Source organism: Mercenaria mercenaria, chromosome 3, assembly GCF_021730395.1.
Source record: "Mercenaria mercenaria strain notata chromosome 3, MADL_Memer_1, whole genome shotgun sequence".
In the NCBI taxonomy this organism is placed as follows: Eukaryota; Metazoa; Mollusca; class Bivalvia; order Venerida; family Veneridae; genus Mercenaria; species Mercenaria mercenaria.
Genome location: NC_069363.1, coordinates 20,587,537 through 20,613,318, shown reverse-complemented (window position 1 = coordinate 20,613,318; position 25,782 = coordinate 20,587,537). Strand labels below are relative to the sequence as shown.

General features: G+C 36.2%; 1 long non-coding RNA gene and 1 other non-coding gene across 2 annotated transcripts; one reads left to right on the top strand and one right to left on the bottom strand.

The window, feature by feature from the left end:
* Nucleotides 1-314: 314 nt before the first annotated feature.
* On the bottom strand, nt 315-396 carry Trnas-gcu (transfer RNA serine (anticodon GCU)). Its single transcript has one exon. It is a non-coding gene; the product is annotated as a tRNA-Ser (tRNA).
* A 136-nt stretch (nt 397-532) lies between these two features.
* Nucleotides 533-25,780, top strand: LOC128555518 (uncharacterized). Its single transcript, XR_008370125.1, has 4 exons — nt 533-839; nt 15,857-15,981; nt 16,506-16,581; nt 23,208-25,780. It is a non-coding gene; the product is annotated as an uncharacterized LOC128555518 (long non-coding RNA).
* Nucleotides 25,781-25,782: the final 2 nt, after the last annotated feature.

The following is a 25,782-nucleotide window of genomic DNA, read 5'->3' as shown; positions in this document are numbered from 1 at the left end:
AGGTTAAGGGTATTCAGGGGTGGCATAAAACATTGTATTTTTCCACGTATAAATTGCCTTTTTATAATCTTGCACTCCAGAAAATGAACTATGTTACCGTCAATAGCATTTTTTCGTAATGAGCCCGCGATAATGAATAACTGTGATACTGAGCTGCACCACGGAAATGCCGACAGCTCCTTTCCTTATCATCACTTTTTGACGGAGCTAGGGTTTAGTAGCCGTAAATATATAGACAAAACATCAATAAAAATGTGAGAGTAACAAGCAAGGACAATTTGATACACAAATATGAACAAAATAGAAAAAGTATCCGACGAGGATGGGATTCGAACCCACGCGGGCAGAGCCCAATGGATTAGCAGTCCATCGCCTTAACCACTCGGCCACCTCGTCTTCTGCTGCACATATTGTTTTCTAGCTATTTATAGATGTGTCTTTCGCTGGTTTTCGCTATACTACGCGATACAGTGTTCAATCTGGGCTTAAGCCGAGAAAAAGTCACTCGTAAACAATTAGTCAGCAGCAGCAATAACAACAACAGATGGTTTCTGCAACAATGAGTTTTTAATTTGCTGGACAACAGTTTACGTTTCTTATCTCTTTAGAACTACTGTAGATTCTATAGAAACCATGTGATATTATTAAGTCATTTAGAAAAGGCTAGACGATAGTCTATTAAAGTAAACAACATTTGTCTTTTGACATACGATTTCGCGAGGTGACTTTCCAGTTGTGAAAAAGATGGAATTAATTGATCTGTTATAGCCATGCAGCTTTAAAAAGATCTTACAACTCGTACACACTCTGGAAGATAGTACAATGATAATGTTTTCTGAGTGAGAAAAAATGCCAAAAAAACATTTTGTAAATTTTTGCCCCTGCGACAAATTATGAGCCATTATCTAATGGTCTTTACTGGTACTGATGATAAACCCGGACAGAAAATGAGGTTTTTTACCAGTAACTTTTTTATTTCTGCAATTTGTAATCAATGGTTGGTATCAAACTAAAGCTTAACATTGCTAAAAACGTTACATAATTCAAATTTATATTTAGTTAGCAAACTTACATGAATTGAGGCCCCCACCCTGAAAGGGGTTAGTAAAATGGGGACTGTAAGCAGGTTGACTGATGATAAATTCGAACACTTTGTCATTTACAAAATTTTCTTCGTAGTATTATATTGAAACTTTCCACAAAAAGCTGCAACAGTCATTCCTGATCAAGTAATGAAAAGTGACCCAATGTCAGGCCTTCATGTGGCGACAGTGAGCATGCGCAAAAAAACACCCTCTTCCCCAGTAATTTTGGATAAATATTTTTATACAGATAAATGTAAGTCATTTATTTATACAGAATATTTACCAATTTTGTTTTTATTTACACCAGTTGGTGTTGTAAATGGAAACTATTAGAATTGGTGTATTCAGTTTTATAAATAACCGATTGCAATCAAATATTTCCAAGGTGGTTGACTTTATCATCTGTCCGGGTTTATCATCAGTACCAGTAGTGACATTTCACAATATTTTCATAAACTTGGGTGTTTGTTTCTTGATCTATTATGCGTAGCTATCTGAATGACAATATAGTATTAAAGCCAAGTTTTATACCTCATCTTCATAAAGCTTTATATCAGAGTGTTGTTCTTCTCTTCTTTCGTTAATGGAAGTGTCTAGCGGTCCGGTAACTGGACACCTAGCCTGCGTTCTAGCCATCCGGTAACCGGACGGCTAGCAAATCCTCAAGGGATTTTTTAGCCATCCGGTAATTGATTTCTTAATGAATAAGTAATGATTTTATATAGTTTTAAATGTTATTTACTTAAGATATCAATATTTATCTGATTTTTCAGTCGATAAAACGAATGAGATCGTGTTTGTATAAAAATCCGTTGATATTCTATATTTAGAAATGATAAAACATTGATCGCCGAACGTCCATGTTATTTTGTAAAAAGTGATGTTTTTCTAACGGCCTAAGGCGTAAAAAAAAAATGTTTGTTTCTGGTATCCCGACCTACCCTAAATTTTTGGCCCGACCCTAAATGTTTTTATGGCCTTGGAGAATATTTTTTCAACTTCTTAACAAAAAGTTGCAAAACTGCACTTTTTATGCTTTAAACATGGCCAGTGATGTTAGAAATCAACTTACTGATGCTCTAAAGACGTAACCCCCTTATTTGTATTCTTTTTTTGACACAAAAATAATTTCTGAAAAGTCTCCCTTGATAAAAAGAAAATCCAAAAAAAATGTTTTTTCCAACCTAGATTCTACCTAGTACCTAATTTTTTTGAGCATGTTACCGGAAACAAAGACTTTTTTTTAGGCCTAAACTTAAATTGTTAAAATACAAATTTATATATATTTTTGAAGAATGGAAAGCTTATAAAACAAGCAATTCATTAATTAATTTTGACTATTATTTCGATATAAAATGGATTAATTATGAACGCTTAACTACTGTTTTTCTAAAAGTTTTGAATATGATACACTGCTGCTATTGAAATTAAATGTTATTTAAAACAGTTATTCACTAAAAAAATATTTGAATATTAAAATATGAAAATTGTCAGTATTTCAAAAATGTTTTAATTTTGAAAATCCAGTGAAAAAAAAGGTTAAAATTTAAAAATTCCGTTCCAATAAAAGCCACCAGATGAAAATATTTTATTGAGAGACGTCACGGCGATCTCGCCATTATTGATTTCAGCAAACTTTCATTTTATCGGCTGAATAATGCAGTGATTTATTGTAAATCTTTAGTATGTATTCACACAATTTTTTTTGCAGATAAGTATCGATATCTTTTAGTAAATAACATTAAAACTATATAAAATCATTACTTATTCATTACGAAATCTATTACCGTACGGCTAGAAAATACCCTGAGGATCTGTTAGCCGTCCGCTAAGCTAGAACGCAGGCTAGGCGTCCGGTTACCGGACGGCTAGACACTTCCTTCGTTAATGTATGGGGCTCACTCTGGAGCATTGTCGTACATGGTGACTGTACAAAGTAGATGTGAGGTACGTGCAATTGATGTGCATTTAAAACTATTTACAATATCTGTTAGCTGTGCTAGCATGTCACCAAACCCCTCTTGAAGGCCTCCAAGCTGGGTGCAGTGGCACTGTGCTCTGGCATCTGGTTCCACAGGCGTACAGCTGAGGGAAGAACTTCAAGAAGGAGTGTCTGAGGTAGTCTGTTCTGCAGAATTGGTATGGAATCTAGGTCAAACTGATACTGGGTTATTTCAGGTCAAAAACAAGGTTCATCAGGTCAAATCATAGAATACATTGTTAACACCGTAAAGACCACATCTTTTACTTGATCGTTGTAAAACTTTGTCAGAATATTTGTTTCGATGTAATCTAAATCAGATTCAAAACTAGGTCACTAGGTCAGATCATAGGAAAACCTTGTTAGTTACCTGTAGGCCACATTTGCTAATTGATCATCATAAAAATGTGTCAAAATGTTTGTCTCTTAGTATAATGAAATCTAGGTCAGACTTGAAACTGGGGTTGTTTTAGGTAAAAAAAACTAGTCACTAGGTCAAATCATAGAAAAGTCTTGTTAACATTCTATAGGCAACAGTATTTTACTTGAACATCATTAATATTCGTCAGAAAATTTGTTTCTGTGAAGTCTAGGTCACAAATAGAACTGGGTTACCTACGGTCATAAACAAGGTCAATAGGTTATCATAGAAAAACTTTGTTAATACTCTAGATGCTGAATTTTCTACTTGATCTTCATAAAAACGTTGCCAGAATGCTTGCCAGTAAATCTGAAACTGTGTTACATGAGCTGAATACTAGGTCAATAGGTCAAATCATAGAAAAACTTTGTTAACACTATATAGACCACATTTTCCATTTGATCATCATATCAGATACCCTCTCCTGTAAAGCGGGTTAGGGGGTTTCCCCCGGAAAACATTTAAAAGAACAGGAGCATACTTGGCAAGTTCTGCTGCATTTTAGGGGTACTGAATCGCCTCTCAGTTCTCCAGTATTTATTACTATTTACATGACTATAAGCAAAATAAACTCTTATCATAATTAATAATGTATAACGCAATACAAAGAATACATGCATGTTATTTTTTTTGTTTTTTTTTTGTTGTTGTTTTTTTTTTGAATTTCATATACTGAAAAATAATCGTTACATTTTATAAAGGACCTCGGACATTTTCCTATTCAGATTGCCTATCCGATTAAGGAAAACGTGACAAAGGGATAGACTTCTGAAATTGCATAGTTATGATAGTTGAAGACCATTTCTTGATAAATGCGACTTCATTTTACAAGTTTATGAACAAAAAAGAAGACTTTGCAGACATTTCTCATTCTCTTTTCTATTAAAATATGAACAGAAATCATTTTTACGTTTTAAACATCTTTCCCACCCATGACGCAACAAAATAGTTCACATGTCTTTGTAAATTATTATTATATACGTATGCTGCAAAAATGGCACTTGGTCACAGGTGGGAAAGTGTTTAAAATTGAAAAAAACTACGTACAGGGTGTCAGCAAATAAATTTTTACATAAATATTTGACACGTATAGTGTTTCCTAAACCTTACATATATACAGCTTTATTCATTTTTGTAACTATTTCAAGCACAGAAAACACTAAACTAAATAAAAAGGGGACATAGAAAGTGAAGCTAGAAAGCAGACAGATCCTTATAAGTATATCTTATGAATTTTTCTATCAGATCTGTTAGCTCTTGACAGTGTAAGTCCGTCGATTGAGTGTTATCAGGATTGAGACAGCTGCATCTGTCATAAATCAAGAACCGAGCAAGTGGCTTCGACATATTACATAATTATGTGTCTTCAACGTAAACATGACAAAGAAATACAGACGAACTTCTATGGGAATAGTGCCACTTAGGTGCAACTTTTTTACCTTTTGTAGGACACAGTTGAAGCGAACCTAGAATGCATTTTAAGAGCAACATTTGCTTTATTTCGATCCAGCATCCTATACCCTAACAAAAACTACACCAGACACCATCTCATTAACTAACCTAATTGCTTCTAGAACTTACACTGACACCCATAGAACTAATACTGACTCGCCCATAACTAACACTGACACCCCCAGAATTAACATCAATTCGCTCACACGTCTGAAACTTATTTCGAAACCAACCGAAATCAGGGTTTCCTCTGGGTCAGTTTCACTTTGCGCCAACAAATTCGCCAATTAGGAAAAGTTTGCGCCAGTGGCTCTCAAGTTGGAGCCAATAGTCTGTGATTTGCGACATACCATTTTCTTTTTCAATCTCTTTTTCATTTGATTCTTTACAGTAACCATGCAATTTGCTCTTGAACCAGTCTATCCTAATATCACATTGAATCAAAAATAGTTTTTAATCTTCTCAACCATTTTCAACAACATTTTCTTAAACAAAAGTAATTGCTCAATCTATAAAATTATCCCTTTAATTTATTAGTTTGCCATTTTTAATTATCTCCCTTTAAGGGATATTTTCACTAAATAGACGTTTTTAAAACATGAATATTTATCCTAATATCACATTGAATCAAAAATAGTTTTTAATCTTCCCAACCATTTTCAAGAACATTTTCTAAACAAAAGTAATTGCTCAATCTATAAAATTATCTCTTTATATAGTTTGCTGTTTTCAATTATCTCCCTTTAATGGTCATTTTCACTAAATAGATGTTTTTAAAACATGAATATTTATCTCTTTATTCTTTTAACTTTTTATTTCAAAATTTATTTAGGTCATTTATCAAAAACAGTGTTGTTTTATATTATTTTATAACTTTTGAAAAGCTTTTTAAAATGCTTAAGTTTCATTATATATATTTAACTAAATTTCTATTTCCATTCATACATACTATTGTATAGCGAAAATACCACCTACAGGTATTATTAGCACTTTGTTTCGAAGCTCTGGGGTTGAGCTTTTGTAAAATTCCCTGTGTATCAATGCTTTACGTTGGGCACGTAAAAGAACCAAAAGAACTGCTTTAGTTCATTTGTATCTCAAAAATTCTTCGATTGAATTTATACGACCGCGACTGAAATTATCTATTTACGATCGGAGCATAAAATTATGTATCTTTTGATCGCGTTTTTACGTTTCGGCATTTTCTCGGTCTCAATTACTTCGGCGAATCGGATTGTTATTAAAATAACCTGTAAATTTATCTCGCGTTTTTTTGCATCATAAAAAAGGTGGTGCATTAGACGAAGCACGCAGCTAATATTTCGTTTCATTTGCTTTCGTGTAAGTAGGCGGGGCAAAATTTGGCGAATCAGATTGACTGATAATCGTTCTTGCGTGGAGGAACGCTCTAGTGACTCGGTGAAGTTTTAAATTATGCCCCGAGGTGTAAATCGATATTGACACGATGTGTAATGTCTTCGTGTAGTGTTAAATATCGGATAATCCGTTATTGCGTCATTGAGAAAGATTAGAAGATAAGATCGACGATTATCTTGTAGGCGCCAATGAAATTCGCCAATTGAAGATTTTTAGCGCCAGAATTTACATTTTGTCGCATTTGGCGCCATTGGCGACCGACAGCGGGAACCCTGGAAATACTAGTAAGGACCTCAAAGAACTAAAACAGACACCCCAAGAATATCTATATAAATGTTGATACAAGCTAGTGAAGTTCCACTGATATAAAATGCTAAAAGTAAGGCATCCCTGAACCCGCAGCAGAATAGGCAGTCTCCTGCACCCCTCCGTTTCAACTGAAAAAGGCCAACTACGCCAATGTATGGCCAGCTACACCACTGCATGTATTCAATAATAATCCTCCACATAATGCCCGGTCAGTATTGTATTAACAAAACGCGATAACTGTAGCCTTTATTTACTAATACCGGATTAACCCATAACAATGAAATAGGGAATCAGGTGGACACATTATATGACAAATATCTTATATCGCAAAACCAATGTAAGTTGCGGCGTGGTCTAGTGGTTAACACGTGTGATTTGTAAGCTTACGGTGATGGTTTGAATACAGGACGAGCTACTTTTTTTATTTTTCCAGCATGTTTTTATCTGGAGAAGGAATTCATGTAAACTATTTATATCATGATTTTCTTGTGCACTTATACTGAGTACTTATTGACATTTTTCAGAGGATCTCTTATTAGAATAGACATTGAATCTATATACATTGCAATAATAATTAAACAAATACATAAATAAAAAAATGAAAGAAAAAATACAAAAGACGATATAAACAAAAACCTGCAAAATAGAATAAGTAAAAATCGTTTTAAAAAAAGAAGGGCTCGAACCTACACCATACAAACATAAAAAGAATAGATGTCCGACACACTATCCACTAGGCTATAAATCTGTTTTGGAATAAAGGACCGTATTTAGAGTTAAGAATACTATAATATACAAATTAACACCACTTATCGGATAACACACCTGCTTTACCTGTTTTTGGATTTTACCGAGTACCATTAAAATGAAATTATCGCGATCCACTAATACATGTGTATAAATACAGTATAGCAATAGATGTATAGAAAACAAACAATAGGATATGATCAATGCATCAGTGTTATCATGGGCACTCGGGTGGAAATAACTGAAGTACAGTTAGGGACCAAATGTTTTGTTCCACTTTTATTTTTTCCGTTTCATTTATTTTGAAAAATTTCAATAAAACTGATAATCTGCATGGTATCAGTTTATTTATTGTGTTAAAATATTTCATAGTAGACATACCTTAAATACCAGTGCTTATTTTAACTAAAAATACACATTTTAAATTTTTCAAAAATATGACCCTTAGTTACAAACTGTTCGAATTTCAAGAAAACGAATATAAAATAAAACTATTTTTTGTGACAGTTTGATAGGAATATAACTTATTTATCAGATTTGAAGCTGTTATATAAAACTATCAGCCACTGAAGTCAAGAAATAGCATTGAACTTAGGGCAAAATCCCTAGCATAATGTCCGATGTCCTTTGTTGAAGCGCAAGTATTTAACTTAACAGTTTTCAACATTCACAAATCAGTTTAATGTGAGATCAGTTTTACGTCAGCTGTTATGTACAGTAGTGTAATTGGACTTAGTCAGTCTCTTAAAACTTCCCAAAAATGTATTAAAGATGAGTCTCTGCTGTTCACAAACTCATTTGCAAAACATCTAGATCAATACTGTCTGTAGCCTTTCTATGAATATGTAAAGTCATAGTGTGGTTTAAACGTTTTTCAGTCATATTGAAACGTAAGTATATTTTTAATCTCCTTAATTAAAGCTGAAAATGAACACTCACTAGTAGCGTTGGTGGCAGGCATAACTAATATCAGTTTCAAGACAGTAACAATTTCAAAAGAACATAGCGTGAGAAGCTGGTTTCATATATGAACTTTTTGGTAACAGCAGAAAGAGTAATATTGGCAACATTGTCACAGTTATTTCCAGCATTAGAACCACTGAACATGAATGAGCGCTGTTCAGGATTTTTGTTAAAGTGCGTTTTGGAACTTTGAAATTAAGTGGTTGGTTAGGAGGATACATTATGACTATCATAAAAGATATGACATAAGATGAACTTCATTTCTTATTTTGTTTAAACTATCAATTTTTGAGTAAAAACAACAATTAATTATCGGTGTGAAGTGAGCAGTTAGCAGTTGCAGCAGTTACAGCAGTTAACTGTTAGAACTGCTAGCAGTTACAGCAGTTAACTGTTAGAACTGCTAGCAGTTTCAGCAGTTAACTGTTAGAACTGCTAGCAGTTACAGCAGTTAACTGCTACAACTGCTGACAGTTGCAGCAGTTTACAGCTACTTGTATTACCGGTTGTAAGTTATAGTCCATCAAAGAGAAATTAATCAGAAAGAATTCCTCAGTATCGCCTTCCCTTTCCCTTACAATTGTAACCGTTCCATCTGCTCAGACTTAAAATAGTGCCAACTTAAGCTGATCCTGTAGGATGCACTTAACTGGCAACCCTCAAGTTCACTCAAGAGTTTCACTAAGCATGCAACTTTCCAGCCATGCTATAGCTCCAAAGAGCAGATATTTCAGCAGGGTGGTTACTACCGTAGGTTCGTACACTGGGTATATCAAGTTTACTCTAAAGTTAGACAAAGTAAAAACCAAGCAGTTTTCAAATTTATTTATAAAACTCTTAACAATAGCGAACAGCTAAGTTAATACATCATAAAATAAAATGTGACAAGTAAGGTACAGTTCATAGATGAGGCTTTGCTAAGAACTTGCGGGTTGTGACGGAAGAGGGCCGTCCGTAACCCATAATGTACCATATACTATATAAGGGTTATGACAGAATTGGGCTGCCCGACCCTTTTAGATGTAGAAATTTATGTGATCCATTGGGTTATGACAGAAAATGGCTGCCCGTAACCCACGGATTTGTGACAAAAAAATATGCTAGACGTAGGGTCTGAGTTGCTTTGATTTCATTAGTATTTATGTAAACTTTCAGTCACAGTTAAAATGGTATGAAATTAGCATATTAACATATTCATAAGTAATAAATATCTTACTTATACCATAATCAGAATTCTTTTACATTTGAAAGAGAAATAAAATTGCTCTTAGAATAATTATTAATATGTAATTCTAACAAACTGTATATATGCTATGAAACAAATGTAATTAAATTTTCAGAATAAAAGGAAATTAATTCATGTGATATTACAGAATTAAGTAAGAGTTACTAAACTTTATATTAGCATAAAGAAAAGTCAAAAACCATTACATAATTATCTTTCACTAAAATGAAAGTAGGGAATTCCAAATTTCAAAGTGGAAACTGAAAAGATTTTGATAGTTTCGAATGTGTCCCGGGTACTAAATTTATATATAACACGTATATGCATTTTACATGCATTTATATTCAAGTAGTTATTTATCATTATAATTGAACAAAGGAGAGGTAAAAAGAATAAACATAATGTATGACAAGAAACTAAATGAGTGGGGGTGCTTCAAAGTCTGGGCAGAACGTAAAATGGCGAGTTTCGGTGTCGGGGTCCAGTCCCGCAACAGTAGAAGAAACTGGGGTGCCACCGGGCGGTCGTTGTAGAGAGGATGGACGCTGGACATGCCCGGGTGGTGGCCATCCTGGTTAAGGTCTGGTTTCCGAGCAAGGGTGGACTTTGGTGTTTGGCCGGGAACGCTCGAAAACGCCATTTCGCCTCCAGCAGTTGATTGCCTGGCCGAACCCGTAGAAGAAACTGGGGTGCCACCGGGTGGGCATTGTAGAGGGGGTCCGTGCATGCGGACCCGGCATAGCGGCCATCCCGGTTAAGGTCTGGTTTTTTGTGAGCATGCTTCAAAGTCTGGGCAGAACGTAAAATGGCGAGTTTCGGTGTCGGGGTCCAGTCCCGCAACAGTAGAAGAAACTGGGGTGCCACCGGGCAGTCGTTGTAGAGAGGGTGGACGCCGGACACGCCCGGGTGGTGGCCATCCTGGTTAAGGTCTGGTTTCCGAGCAAGGGTGGACTTTGGTGTTTGGCCGGGAACGCTCGAAAACGCCATTTCGCCTCCAGCAGTTGATTGCCTGGCCGTAACCGTAGAAGAAACTGGGGTGCCACTGGGTGGGCGTTGTAGAGAGGGTCCGTGCATGCGGATCTGGCATAGCGGCCATCCCGGTTAAGGTCTGGTTTTTTCGTGAGCGTGCTTCAAAGTCTGGGCAGAACGTAAAATGGCGAGTTTCGGTGTCGGGGTCCAGTCCCGCAACAGTAGAAGAAACTGGGGTGCCACCGGGCGGTCGTTGTAGAGAGGGTGGACGCCGGACACGCCCGGGTGGTGGCCATCCTGGTTAAGGTCTGATTTCCGAGCAAGGGTGGACTTTGGTGTTTGGCCGGGAACGCTCTCCCCTTTTTTGACAAGGACAGGTTTTCAGTATAGAAAGCTATACCGTTATCTCGTTGCGTATCTCTCTAAATAGCATTCGCCTAGTAGGTTCATATAATCCCCCTCCCCCCCCCCCCCCCCCCCCACACACACACAAAATAATAATATAAAATAAAATGAGTCTAGGTAAATAGAATGATGACAGACGCGCTTTTCATCACCAAAGTATAATTTACATTAGATTTTGTAGTAGTAATTATTTCCTACTGCGTTTCACATGGTCTCCCGTTTTATCTATTTCTTTCACCCTAATTGTGATAAAGATTCACACTTATTCTGTCCACTTCCTTGAAAAAGAAGTAAGATTAAGGTGTTGTCGCGACCAGGGCTCCGGAAATTTTGATAACTCAATCGGTCCGAAACGAAAATCCTGATATCGGCACTACCCCATCCACCGCATTCTCAATATTACACATTTTGTAAAATGTGATAGAGTAAAGAAATAAGCATGTCATTCATTAAATATGAGTTACCGGTCACTGCGAGTTACCATACAATGAAGACAGTTATTCAGTGTTATGAGTGATCGTTACTTTGTTTAAATTTCGATGTTTTTCCGAGAAAATACTTGCAAGGATAAAATTGCTGAGGCACGTAACTAGCACAGGCACGGGTCCAGTGTACATTTTTTGTTTAATATAATTTTTTTTCAAACAAATATACTTTATATATGTTAGTCAAATGAAAAAAAAGTCGATGGCAAAAAATCCGGTAATAGTGTCATATACATTGAAAAGAGCGTAACGCTATGGGAAGCTACTCGGCAAACTTGTGGAACATTTCAAAATCAGAGTTTATACACTTGCAGTCGCTACCTGCATGATTGCACCTTCGACACATTTTAAGCTATCCATAAATACTAAACTAACCCCATAAATTGCTTTGTAATACACAGAACAAGTCTCTAGGAGCGAAATATTTCAAATATCCCCGGCGATTTCAGCTGTCGAATGAAGTGATAAAAACCAGGAACACGTCCGCTATCCGGAATGAAATCACCGGGGATAACTGAAATATTTTGTTTGTTGAGACTTGTACTGTGTTTTTCAAAGCAATTTATGGGGTCAGTTTAGCATTAATTTTATGGAAGGCTTTAAATGTTTCAAAGGTGCGATCATGCAGGTAGTGGCTGCAAGTGTATAAACTCTGATTTTGAAATGTTCCACATGTTTGCCGAGTAGCTTCCCATAGCGTTACGCTCGCATAGTTCACCTTTTCAGTGTAAATGATACTATGACCGGATTTTTTGTCATCGATTTTTTTTTCTTTTGACTAACATATATAAAGTATATTTGTGTGAAAAAAATTATATTAAACAAAAAATATACACTGTACCCGTGCCTGTGGTAACTAGTCTAAAAGCCAACGCACGTGACTTCGGTACCGTATACACGGCAGATACTTTGTGATGTTTCCTCATTCTTTGACGGAATCCTATAAAATACAATGCGTCAAAGTGAATTACACGACATATATCCTCAGTATTTTAAGAATACTCTGCCGTGGACCGAATGTGTCCGTTATGTGAACGCTGAAATCGAATTTCCCGCATGTACCAAAAGATCATGCGGGTTGGCCACGGATATTTCATTTCACTTACGTTGTACTTCAGTAAGCAACTACATTTTATAAAGTTATATGTTCTTTTCTGATGTAAACTCATTTTGAAACGTTTTTTAAAAGACCAATTTGATAAACAGCGCAACCCCGGTTTTCTTTATCATTCGTGTTTGCCAGTCCATTTTTTTCTTTTTCTTTTTTGTACGGTCGGGTTGCAAAGACGATTTTCTGCACTTGTTTCAACTGGAGCCCCAAAACATGAATCATGTAATTTTTTCTCATAAAGTAATTATTGAAATTATTTTTATCGGTTTTCCGTGTGATGTCTCATTAAATCAAAGACCTATAATGTACAATTATAGCTCGTTGATTAAATGCAGTGACCATTTGTTTTTTACCCGTGATCAAACATAGCCTTTTGAAATAAGCCATCCGTCGGATTCTAAATAAATGAAGTGGATCCCCGTCAAAATGATTTGGATCCAGTCAGAAACTGTTGGAAACCAGTCAAAAATGTTTAATACATTGCAGTCGGCTGTCTGCAAACATTAAAGGATGTGCGGCGCGAGCACTGATTGCGTCACGTTCTAATTACAGACCGATTATCAAAGTGACAATTAGACTGATTGACACGTTTATTGATTATCTGAAGGTGCGACCAACAATTTCCTGCTTGACAGGTGGTCGTGTATTGAGATATCAGACTGAAATTTATACTTTTCTCCATTTTTATGGGACCGATTTTTTTCGTTTTTTCACTTCACGAATCGGTCTGAAAAGTCAAAAATCGGTCCAAAACTGACAAACCGGCAAATTTCCGAAGCCCTGGTCGCGACCCTATAAGAGCTTGAACCTACAACCCCAGGACCGAAAGGCAAACACCTTGACATTGACCCCGTTTAAAGATTTTTTAATCAATCACTAGCCAAAATTAACTCCATGTGATCTCCAGTCGGGACTATCTTTTAATGCCGGGCAAAAGACAAAACCACATTGGAACTGCAACCAGTGAAATTGGAACCTTGACACATTAGTTCAGCGCACACGATACTAGGGGAAAAAAGACAACATTGTTCCGACAATATATTATACGTACTGTAACAATGTAATATCATAACAGTTACATTAATGTAACTACAATTTAAACATACTGAGGTCTTTTTCTTTATAAAGGTATTAGACACAATAATTCTATTAATTCAGTACCAAAGACATGATGTTGGCGTTGTATGCTGAATTGACAGAAATGGTTGATGTCGCAACAATTTAAAACTAACATTTTTTCAATATGAACCAACATGTTTCTGAAAAAAAATTACATTTAACAGGTACGAATAAAGAGTGCTGCTATATATACATTTAATCTTCTATTTCATATGAAAGGCTTGTTACACTTAAAAGCTAATTTACGCACAGTGTATGGATTACTAGGTATGCAGGATAGACGTCACTCTACGCACTACTACGTTTTTTCAGCGTTGTTAGCACAAATACACGTTGCACGGTGACGTGTCCACCTACAATATTCGGTGCCTTAAATGAGACGTGAACTAGTGCTTCCCCATTCTTCCATTTACGTTTTTACATAAAAAAAAAACATATGACAATCGATCGAAATAATAATCAGCGGAACCATGTTTTAATTATCCAAACAATACTAGTCAGTTACACGCTGCGTGGATAATTCACTCGGACAAGACTCGTGGAATTCTTTCGCAGGTGTAGGCCCTATACTCTGCGTATTGTTTATATAATTTTTATGTTAAAATATGTTTTTGCTAGATATTATTTCAAAAATAAACGTAGCTATATATGGTTTGCCCTCAAAATTGGGAATACAGTAGTAACATGGATTCTGTTAATTTAATGTTTGTTGTTACAACAGTAATAGAATAAAGAATGTTGTTACCGTAACTGCTATTAAAACCTAAAAGCAGCAAAACTGCAAGTACTACTCCAGTGCAAACTTCGGTGATCCGTAGGTTTATGCTACTTCAAACTGTATATATTGTATAGATGTTACATTCTTACTAAAAGCATTGTTATTTTTCAGCTTTGTAATTATTGTTATTTCATACATTCGCAATGTTTAACTGCTGTAACTGCTGGCAGTTGTAGCAGTTAACTGCTGTAACTGCCAGCAGTTGTAGCAGTTAACTGCTGTAACTGCTGCAACTGCTTACTGCCAACTTCCTGCTGGTCAATTAATTCCTTACATAGCGGTGTGATAATCATAAACACTTTCCGACGCCCGTGATTAAAAAAAAAGAGAAAAAAAACCTAATTATTTTTCTTGATTTTCTAGTTTACTTCCTTAGATCTTAGCGGCGGGGTATAGCTTAAACGTACCTAACTATTAACTATAAACATGTGAATTAAAACCATGCTAATTTGTTCACGCGTATTTAAGTTCAATCACGAACATTTGTGTATGACTCCAAATAGCAGTCCCCATCATGTCACCATCACCATGGTAACACATTAATCTGGACAGCATATATATATCTATTGTTAAACGCGAAGCAAAATTAATATACTATACAAAATATTGGGTCCGTGGATATGCGGTTCCAACTTATAAGTTTACAAAAATCGTTTTTGGGAAAATTATTGGGGCCGCGACTGCAGCCCCTGTTCCGACGCCCCTGCATATATTATTTAAGAATGTCCATCTCTATAAAATCTGTGGCCTGTAGATTAATTCTGAAATCCACAAATGCATGTCCCAGGAAACAGTACATGTATACAGTCGACATCGTACTTGCGACCACCTCTATTAAGCGATTTTTGTATTAAACGACCGGTCAAAATCCCTCCCGAACGTTTTCAGTATATAAATTCATTCCATTAAACGGCCTTTTTATTAAACGACTAGCGACCACATAAATGTAGTCCCGACAGGTAAAATATTCGACAAAAGTATCTATTAAGCGACCTGGTACCAAATTCCCGCCGGGCATTTCTTCACCTGTGTAATTAGCGAGTATGTTTTGCACCTGCCTAAATGTAAATAACTTTTGTAATATTCGAACTGACGAACAATCCAGCTATAATATTCACAGTTTGTGAAATATATATACATATATATATGTTCATAATAAATACAGTTACATTAACAGTTAAAATAACTGTTCTCTTCACCTGACTGAAATTCATTAAGAGACCATTCCATTAAGAGACCACTTTTTAGCAGACCCTTGGGCGGTCTCTTGATACAATGTCGACTGTATTTTAAATCTTAAAAAGTTCTATAATCTTTGGAGTTCTTAAACAAAAGGTCTTGTTACAGGATACATGAACCAAACATCAGATACAGTAATATCATGGAGTTGATAATAAAATTTTGAGATCTGAGTATTCCTATTTTTCAGAAAACTGCTAAAGACAACTGTGTTCTGATGGAAATCAGTAATAAACGATGGAATCTCTTCTGAAGTTCAAGAGTGGAAGAAACTATAAGCCTGAACTGAAAATTTTCAGAGGTTGTTTTTGTAAGGTAATCTGTATTAATAAGAAAGCAAAGATAATTAGAGTTGTCTCCCTGTTGACAAATGAAGTAAAATATATATACCAGTAAATAAATTACCTGTTTTATATCCTTGTATCAGCTTGTGACTGGTTTGCAACAGTTAATGTTGTTATCTTCCAAATGTGCTCCAGCGTTTATACTTTGAAATGGACCTTATGATCTAAAACAATCGCCATTTACTGACAAACTCCTTGTAGAATGCTTAAAAACAGGGCTGTTTGGATTGATAGGTGTGATTGTGCGGTCAAAATAATGTGAGAAGTTGAAAACTATATACTGGCTCAGTAGAGAAAGCCATGTTGTGTTAATGGCCAAAATTTTTAGTGTTTTACATACGGAGACTTGTCAGTTTCTGACTGGTCTGTTTACTGATCAGAATTGATTACAGATGTAATTAAAATGGTTGCATATTTTGCTGTAATTATGTTTATATGAAAAAAAATCTGAAAACAAAAAAAATAATTGATTGTAATATTATAAATTTGTTTCAGTAATCATGGCAAAAGGAAGGTTGTGTACATGGTCCTACAGAAATGGCATTAGGAAGTGTTATATTATCATATTAAAGTAAGCTTGATATTTTGAATGGTACTGTGAAATCATTTAATTTTGTGTGTTTTTTTTACCAAAATAGGTATTTTGTAAGGATATAGTATATACATACAAATGTACTGGAGGGTAATGTCATTACTTTATAATTATAGGGTAAATCCGTAGAAAGTCGGAAATCGTAGAAGCTCGGACAGCTAACAGTAAAACATGTTTATCTAACTAATTCCACCGTTACAGGTCCAAAAGCCTTATTTTTAGTGTTATATAGCCCCTTGCTTTATCTAATAACACAGCTGCATTATCTTTTCATTGACACCGTTTATGTATACACATTAGTCAGTGACGTAACACACACATCCTATACGAAATTTTGCTCTATATCACAAGGCGGGTCATTTGAATCCTTGGGTGCAATCAGTGGTTTTCATTTTATTTATTCAAAAGCTTCCATATAAATGATCTTACCGAAACTATAGTTATTGAAAATGTAATAAAAAATGATATTTTGTAAAAAGAAACGGGGAAAATAAATGTAAAATAGAGAAAAACTGAAGTGTCCGAAGTTTTTTGCATTGTAGTTAAAAGTCAGACGAATAAAAATGCAGCTTTCCAGCAAAATGAATCGCATCGACGTCCGATTTCTAATTGATAGAACTTGAAACCCTTTCTAATGCTGACGATAGTTATAAGTTTGGTGTTTCTGACCCCAAATATGGAAAGACAGATTTCAGGGCGTTCGGTTGACCCAAGGTCCCGGGTTGTGACCCGAGAAAATTGAGAAAACCTCGTTTTTGACCCGCACTGAATACGCCCCATGCGCTCGCTTAGCTCGATGCGTCTCTTGTTCGGAAGTTCTGCCCCTTATCAATCAAAATCCCAGTGAATATCAATATTGTTCGCAGGCACAAGCGCAAGTATGGCAGTAGGCGGAGCGTCGTATGTTAATTAGCTTCTGACAGATGTCAGTCATGCCACGCGCCGAACGACACGTGGTCATTTCGCGGTTTGTATTAAGTACAATAATGCCTTGTCATTATCAAAGGTGTTTATTAATCAATGTGAAAAGTTAATTGCCTTAGATTATCGTGTTTGTACAATCTGCCTGAAGTACTTGATCTTCTAAACAAAGATCTGAGAATGACCCATTCACATTCGTCTTCTGTAAATTTTGGATTTCCAATATTGCTATTTTTATTTTCGCAAATATATTTTTATTTCAACCAATCAGACGAATTGTTCAAATGTCAGAGAGTAAGAAAAATGTGCAGTTAATCCAGGGCTTGAACCAGGAACCCCTTGCTTACAGAGCAAGTGGCCTACCGACTGAGCTAACCAGCTATATCTGACACATATCGTCATAAGAATTGTATATATCAAAAATCAAGACTAACTAGAAATTTGCAAAATGTTGTAAGTTAAGCTCTGATTGGCTAGGGAAAGGGTCATCAGAACGAGGCTATCAATAGCTCGTTCTCAGATCCTAAGCATAGCGTAGTTGGAGATATACTTTAGTCAGATTGCGTGTTTGTACCACTCATTAATTAGCGGTATACAGCTTATGGTGTATTGTCAGGGCCATCGCTGGCTACACAAATGTGGTCTGGCCATGGGACGTTGAAGGCGTCTCAAGAGTGCAGAAGGCAGGACAGTGGAGATACTCTCCTCTTGTAAGGGGGGTTTGTCCCCCGAGAAAATGTTAAGATTTGGGATGCCCGTAAGTGGGTTTTCCTTGCATTTTGAAAGCATTTTCCATTAAGATTTTCAGTCAATTTTTTATATTTTTTCAAGGATAACTATCCGACATTTGCCCAATTTAAGCTGATTGCTATTCATGAATGTTGATGTATTTCCGCTATAGTTGTTTTTTTTAGAATTTATTTTGTTTTGCTTCTTTAATTTCTCTTCTTTCTTTGTTCTTTTTAGCTCACCTGTCACAAAGTGACAAGGTGAGCTTTTGTGATTGCGTAGTGTCCGTCGTCCGTCCGTGCGTGCGTCAGTCCGTAAACTTTTGCTTGTGACCACTCTAGAGGTCACATTTTTCATGGGATCTTTATGAAAGTTGGTCGAATGTTCACCTTGATGATATCTAGGTCAAGTTCGAAACTGGGTCACGTGCCATCAAAAACTAGGTCAGTAGGTCTAAAATAGAAAAACCTTGTGACCTCTCTAGAGGCATATTTTTAAGGATCTTATGAAATTGGTCGAATATTAATCTGATGATATCTAGGTAGTTGTAAGTGGGTCATGTGGCCTTAAAAACTAGGTCAGTAGGTCAAAATAAAAAAAACCTTGTGACCTCTCAAAGAGGCCATATTTTTCATGGATCTGTATAAAAGTTGGTCTGATGTTCATCTTGATTATATCTAAGTCAAGTTCGAAAGTGGGTCACGTGCCATCAAAAACTAGGTAGGTCTAAAAGAAAAAATCTTTTTGACCTCTCTAGAAAGTTTGGTTTTTAAAAATTGTTATTTTACTTGATGATATCTAGTCGGGTTTGAAACGGGGTCAACTGCGGTCAAAAACTAGGTAGTAGGTATTGAAAATAGAAAAACCTTGTGACCTCTCTAAGGCCATATTTTTCATGAATCTTCATGAAAATTGGTGAAAATGTTCACCTTGATGATATCTAGGTTAGAGTTGAAACGGGGTATTGTCTTAAAAACTAGGTCAGTAGGTCAAATAATAAAAAACCTTGTGACCTCTCTAGAGACCATATTTTTCATGGATCTTATGAAATTTGGTCAGAATTTTTATCGGGATGATATCTAGGTCAAGTTCAAAACTAGGTCAACTGAGCTCAAAAACTAGGTCACTGTCAAAATAGAAAAATCGACGTATCTAGAAACTGGTATGTGGGAAGAGGTGATCTTCATGAAATTGTCTGATGTTCCCCTTTGATGATATCTAGGTCAGTTTCGAAACGGGGTCACTGCGGTAAAAAACTAGGCTAGTAGTAAAAAAAATAGAAAAACCTTGTGCCCCTCCCAAGGGCCTTTTTTCAGGGAATTTTCATAAAAATAGTGAAAATTTCCCCTTAAAGATATTGGGAAAAGTTCAAAACAGGGCCGTATTTTTAAAAACTAGTCATAGGCAAATAATAAAAAAACCTGTGACCTCTCAAAGACCTATTTTTAAATGGATCTTCATAAAAATTGGTCAAAATTTTTTATCTTGATAATATTGGGGTCAATTCAAAACGGGGTCACATGGCTCAAAACTAGGTCACTAGTCAAAAAAAAGAAAAAAAAACCCGTAAAAAAACCCAAAAGGGGTCATGGGGGAAGGTGAGCGTTCGGGACCATCATGGTCCTCTTGTTATAATAACCAATACAGTTATAGACATAGTATTTGTTTAATCGTTCATGCATAAATAAACCTGTCTCGGAGCTACTAAATTCAGTATTACATTTGCTCGAGGTCATAGTCACTTATTATGATATTTTCCAACACACAACATTATATAATTATTCAGTAGTTAACATATATACAAGGTCCACATGAACCCTCGTATCATATTACATGTTTAACACACTGAGCTCATGGTTCAACGTTCAAAATTTACCAAAAACACATCTACAATTTTCATTCCTAGCAGTAAACTCATCTGCAATAGAGGTCAAATCGAGAGTGTCTGTTCTATGCTTATGCACATGCATAGTCATGAGACTATTGAGTCTAGTCTGCGGCATACAGCTCCGAAGATATGTTTTTATACGCTAGTATCTTTCCATTTCGAAAATCCATTAATAATGAAGGCTTTGTCAAGGCTTTATCAAGATTTGAACTTATACTTGCCATCTCTGTGAGCAACCATACACACATGACAATAAGCGAGGTCAGTAGTTTCATCGTTATGCAACCACGATCTATGGTGAACCACAAAGGCTGAAAACTTCTATTCACTGGATTTTTCTGACCAAAGGTGCGTTTCGGAAATTTCAGTGTCTTTGGCTAATTTGGAATTTGAGGTATGGCCATTTTGCAGCAACAAATTAAGTATACGGTTTCAGAATTTAGAGGAGATAGAAACGAAGTTTACATATTTTCATAGTTGAGATGTACATCAGCATTTAATTAGCTCATCTGATTTTTTGAAAAAAAATGATGAGTTATTGTCATCTCTTGATCGGCGTCGGTGTCGGCGTTGCCTGGTTAAGTTTTATGTTTAGGTCAGCTTTTCTCCTAAACTATCAGAGCTATTGCTTTGAAACTTGGAACACTTGTTCACCATCATAAGCTGACCCTGTACAGCAAGAAACATAACTCCATCCTGCTTTTTGCAAGATTTATGGCCCCTTTTGTACTTAGAAAATATCAGATTTCTTGGTTAAGTTTTATGTTTAGGTCAACTTTTCTCCTAAACTATCAAAGCTATTGCTTTGAAACTTGCAACACTTGTTCACCATCATAAGCTGACTCTGCTTTTTGCAAGAATTATGTCCCTTTTTGGACTTAGAAAATCATGGGTAGGACAACTTTTCTATTATACAAAAAAATCAGATGAGCATCAGCACCTGCAAGGTGGTGCTCTTGTTTGATTTAAATCAATTATTTAAGATTAATCAAAATAGTTAGTAGAAATCAACTTTCGGTTAGTTTTGTTTTATTATAGCAGATTAAAGATGTATCAGATAAGAGTTTAATTATGATTAATCCACTCAAACAGGGTCGATACGTTTGACACGAAGTGTGCCGAAGTTTTCACACCCTGAGGGTAATCATGACAGATACTGCTCGTTGTGGATAATTAACAAGGCAAAATTTCGGCACTTTCATCTAAGCAAAAGATAAAATTTCATGCAAAAAACTGGTATGGTCGATATTATGTTCGGGCAAAAAAGTGGTCCGACCGTCAATTAACGGACATGAGTTGAAGGAAATGAAAACGTGAAATATACGTAATGGTCGCCAAATGTGCGGAAAACGTAAATACTACATACTAAGTCATTATTATAAATGGTATGGCAAAACATATCTCAAGATCACTTGGTCTAATATATTTTGTGCCAGTTCGATACTTTGTTATTTATTTGGTGTTACTCGGTTATTAGGTTCGAATGAAAGTGTTAACAATCGGGAGAATTCTGGTATCTATGAACAATTTAGATTCAAGTTTAAGTTTGATATTGGTAAAATATTATTTGATTGTTTATTTGCAACAAAATCTAAGATGTAAATAACACACAACATCTGGAAAAAGAAGGTATTTACCCCTAGACAACACCTAACAGGATTGTCTAGGGGTACGGATCCATAGCTCTAGAATCAGAATCTAGAGGTACGGATCCGTACCCTTAGACAATTACATACACACTCAAATTATTTCATGATAACCATGTGCTTACAGTTGTTCATTTTTAGCTCGACTATTCATAGAATAGTAGAGCTATTGGACTCGCCCATGCGTCGGCGTCCGCGTCCGCGTAGGCGTCCGCGTCCGCGTCCCGATTTGGTTAAGTTTTGTATGTAAGCTGGTATCTCAGCAACCACATGTGGGAATGGATTGAAACTTTTCACACTTATTCACTGTGATAAACTGACTTACATTGCACAGGTCCCATAACTCTATTCTGCTTTTTTTACAAAATTATGCCCCTTTTTCGACTTAGAAATTTTTGGTTAAGGTTTTGTATGTAAGCTGGTATCTCAGTAACCACTTGTGGGAATGGATTGAAACTTCACACACTTATTCACTGTGATAAACTGACTTACACTGCACAGGTCCCATAACTCTATTTTGCTTTTTTACAAAATTATGCCCCTTTTTCGACTTAGAAATTTTTGGTTAAGGTTTTGTATGTAAGCTGGTGCTGGTATCTCAGTAACCATTTGTGGGAATGGATTGAAACTTCACACACTTATTCACTGTGATAAACTGACTTACATTGCACAGGTCCATAACTCTATTTTGCTTTTTTACAAAATTATGCCCCTTTTTCAACTTAGAATTTTTTGGTTAAGGTTTTGTATGTAAGCTGGTATCTCAGTACTCACTAATTGGAATGGATTGAAACTTCACACACTTGTTCACTGTCATGATCTGACATGCACAAAGCAGGTTCCATAACTCTATTTTGCTTTTTTAGAAAATTATGCCCCTTTTTCGACTTAGAATTTTTTGGTTAAGGTTTTGTATGTAAGCTGGTATCTCAGTATCCACTAATGGGAAAGGATTGAAACTTCACACACTTGTTCACTGTCATGATATGACATGCAGTGCAAAGGGTCAATAACTCAACTTTGCATTTTACAAAATTATGCACCTTTTTAAACTTAGGACTTTTGGGTTAAATTCTTATATGTAAGCTGGTATCTCAGTACCCTCTAATGGGAATGGATTGAAACTTCACACACTTGTCCACTGTCATGAGCTGATAAGCACTATGCAGGTTCCATAACCCTATTTTGCTTTTTTTAAATTATGCCCCTTTTCGACTTTCGTATTCATTCAGTCGACAAGGCTGTTGAATAGTCGAGCGTTGCTGTCCTCCGACAGCTCTTGTTAAAAAATCGTGTTATGTCCGAGTTTTGACAAGTAAAAAATACATGTCCGAGTTTCTACTACAGCATGTCCGAATTTCTGCTACGCTGTCCGAGTCATGCTGTTTCACCTGAAGGTACATTTTCTTCGTATCTTTCAGAATGCTTCAGACATTACAGTGCAATTGGATTCAAAATGGGAAACTAATGTTGTTATAAGTAAAGGGAAGTAATCCAAAGGAAGCTATCGCCATTTAGTAAAGTATAGCAATCTGTCAAGTTTGTTCATTGGAATTTTGTCCGAGTTTCTACGGATTTACCCTACATATACTATGATTTAGTGGCACAGTGACCAGAGATAACTGAGTTTAGGAAAACAGAAAGAACATATACAGTAGTTTTCTATACTAGAAACTTCATAAACCTTACTATATGGATGCTGTGTGTAGAGATATGAATGTTGCCAAGATCTGTATTGCTGAAAGAATGATCAGGAAGGTAGAACAAAGCTGTGAGTGACCAATTATTATTGCCTGGGTCTATATCCTTAAAACATATTAGCTAAGAAAAACACCATAAGATAAGAATTTTAAGTTTTTTTATAATTTTCTTTTTCATTTTAAAACCACTCTTGTGGATTATTCAGCATATTATTTTCATTGAAGTGTAAGACAGAGTCCAAGTCTATCAGTCATCCACATAATAATAAAATGCATCAATATAGTAACAAGGCAGTCTGAAAGACAGCTATATCCCCCGCCACTGTTATGGATAGTGAAAGGGTTGATGGTATTGGGTGGAACCGTTAAACATTGAATTAGACCTTGACCTTAAGCTGGCAGGGGTGAATTTCGAATTATGCACATTGTCTTGATAAGGGAATATTATATCCAAGTCATATTAAAATCCTTCAAGGGGTTTAGGAGATACAGAGCAGACATAGAATGGAAGGCTTAAACCTTTGACCATGAGTTGTGACCTTGACAGTGAGCCAACTTGGCTGACTCATGAGTTCTGCACATCGTCTTGGTGATCAATTGATCAAAGTTTCATGAAAATCCTTCAAGGGGTTTAGGAGATACAGAGCAGACACAAAATGGAAGGCTCAAACATTTGACCCTGAGTTGTGACCTTGACCTTGAGCCGACATGACTCATGAGTTCTGCACATTGTCTTGATAAGGTGATCATTTGACCCAGGTTTCATGAAAATCCATCAAGGGGTTTTTGAGATACAGAGCGGACACAAAATTGAAGGCTCAAACCTTTGATCTTGAGTTGTGACCTTGACCTTGAGCCAACATGGCTGACTCATGAGTTCTGCATATCGTCTTGATGAGGTGATCATTTGACCCAAGTTTCATGATTATCCTTCAAGGGGTTTAGGAGATACAGAGCGGACACAAAATTGAAAGCTCAAACCTTTGACCTTGAGTTGTGAACTTGACCTTGAGCCAACATGGCTGACTCATGAGTTCTGCACATCATCTTGATGAGGCGATCAGTTGACCCAAGTTTTAGGAATATCCTTCAAGGGGTTTAGGAGATACAGAGCAGACATGCAATGGAAGGCTCAAACCTTTGACCTAGAGTTGTGACCTTGACCTTAAGCAAATATGGCTGACTCATGGGTTCTGCACATCGTGTTGATGAGATGATCATTTGTTCCAAGTTTCATGATTATCCCTCAAGGGGTTTAGGAGATACTGAGCGGACACAAAATGGAAGGCTCAAACCTTTGACCTTGAGTTGTGACCTTGACCTTAAGCCGACATGGCTGACTCTCGGGTTCTGCACATCATCTTGATGAGGTGATCATTTGACCCAAGTTTCATCATAATCCCTCAAGGGTTTTAGGAGATACAGAGCGGACACGAAATGTTACAGACAGACGGACAGATGGAGACCATTCCTATAACCACCCACCACTCGTGGCAGGGGATTAATAAATTAATTGGTGAAAATTGCAACAAAACTGTCAAATTAAGATTCAAATGTAACACTTTATGAATACTGGCCAGGTGATCAGACCCATTTTGTCTTCCATCTTGAATTGAATAAGTATAGTAGGAAAAAAATATTATTCAGTTTGTAACAAATTACCACAGGCAATAAAAATTACAAGACAAAAAACTGAATGTCTGAGATTAACTGTGACTAGCATGAGCGTTTGACTAAAAGTCTGAGTGTGTGATTACTGCGTTTAGTGCCAGGAATGATAAACTGTCAGACATGTCAACAAATTCCAACTGTGTCAATGTATCAGTAAATCAGTAGATTTATGTAATACATCTGAATGGAGGAATAAATCTGCTGCCAATGCATGATGTTATCATCTAAGTATTGTGTGCTTGACACAGGAATTGTCAAGTCATTGCCAGCTAGCATTTTGGCACACATTAGTGTCACCATTTTACACAACTGTAATTTTATGGGAAAATCTGATAATTTTGACAAGTGAGGATAGTTCTATATTGGAGATTGTCATACCAGTATATGTTCTTTATGACATTAAGCCAAGTCTTCATTTTTTATTTCTCTTCGGTATCACACAGAGACATGAAGATCATTATTTCTCCCACCTCCACTGTGGGAGACCTGTTGTTTAAGCCCTGTCTGCCTGTCCGTCAGTCAGTCAGTCCGAGCTTACATTTACATACTTAGGTGGTTATAGGAAAAATAGGTAACTGTACTTTTTCTTTAATGTCATTCATGTAAGCTTTTATGCGGCTATTTT